The sequence below is a fragment of the Diaphorina citri genome, unplaced genomic scaffold (genome assembly GCF_000475195.1).
Source record: "Diaphorina citri unplaced genomic scaffold, Diaci psyllid genome assembly version 1.1 scaffold1169, whole genome shotgun sequence".
NCBI lineage: Eukaryota > Metazoa > Arthropoda > Insecta > Hemiptera > Psyllidae > Diaphorina > Diaphorina citri.
The window spans coordinates 53,271-54,792 of NW_007378598.1; positions in this window are offsets into that span (position 1 = coordinate 53,271).

Below are 1,522 nucleotides of genomic sequence, written 5' to 3' on the forward strand. Positions count from 1 at the left end.
GCCAAAACACGTTTTGAGGTCCCTAGAGCCTAACTACAAAGTTTCAGCCATTGGTCCGTGTGTGTGTCTGTCTGTAAACAAAATATCTCAAGAACGGTGAGAGCTAAAGACTTGAAATTTGGCACGCAGCTGTCCAATGTGACAAGGATGCGACACAAAACTTTTGGTTAAGATAGGTGCTGCGGTTGGCGGTTTTTTTACCGTTTTTTGCCGGTTTTCAGCTATACTGACTAAACGGTTAGAGAAATTGTAAAAGTTACTATAAAACATAAAAATAAGCATCATTCAATAGGATAAGGAAAGTCGTGTGATGTTCACACCAGATTTTTTTATTGGACAATGCGGGTATAAACTTTTATTGTAAGGTACCTACCTATAAAGGTTTTTATATCGCCAGCCTAGTTAGCTTAGTTGGTAGTGCGTCTGCCTTGTAAGCGCTAGGCCGCGGGTTCGATTCCCAAGAGGTTTGACAGAGGGAATTGTAACTGCTATGGTCTTATCGTCCCGAAAAGCGAAGAGAGAAGGAAGACCAGGATAGGAGAAAATCAGCCGTTCCGAGAACGAACATTATCTGCTTAGGATAAAATCCGCCCCGGGCCGGAATCAAACCCAAGGCCTAGCGCTTACAAGGCTGACGCGCTACCAACCAAGCTAACTAGGCTGGCTAGTTTTCACTTTAGAGAGCGAAGAAATATGAAGATCTCTGCCAGTCAGGTGAAAACGTGACGTGATGTGATAATAGTGTGTATCTACCTTTGAACCTTTCCCTTCACACTTTTCCTTCTACCTCCCCTACCCTAAACTCTCCCCCTCCCCTCTCTCCTAATTTGAAATGATGACGTAATTTATTCATTATCCAATAAACTCTATCCGAAAAACGTGGAAAACTTGAAGATCACGGAATTGGGATATTGGGAATGAAAAATAAAACCTCCCTCCCTACTCCAATCCTTTTGCTCCGCATCCCTATTATCTCCCCCCTAACCCCCCTCTCTATACCCTCTTTCCCCTCCCTTCTTCAAAATTTTATTCTCCTTTTAGGTACAGCACCTTTTCCTCCCCAATCTTATGCAGGTATTTGGGGTTTGGCGTTACCCTCCCTTATATATGTTATGTCTATCCGCCTGTCCTATACCTCCTCCAGTCCTCTCCATCCCTTCTTCTTCGTCTTCTTCTTCTTTTTCTTCGTCTTCTTCTTCGTCGTCTTCTTCTTCTTTTTCTTCTTCTTCTTCGTTTTCTTCTTTTTCTTCGTCTTCTTCTTCTTCTTCTTCGTCTTCTTCTTCTTCATCGTCTTCTTCTTCATCGATGGTTTTCTCCTATCCTGTCTTCCTTCTATCTTCGATTTCGGGACGATAAGACCTCGGCAGTTACAGTTCCCTCTATCAAACCTCTTTTTTTTATTCCGAATCCAACCAATCCGGATTCGAAGGATTCAAGAGTCTGGATCCTTTTGGATTCCCTTTCATTTTTCTTACAAAGAGATATTCTTCCAACTTCTCTCTTTGGAATCCCTTATCTTCTA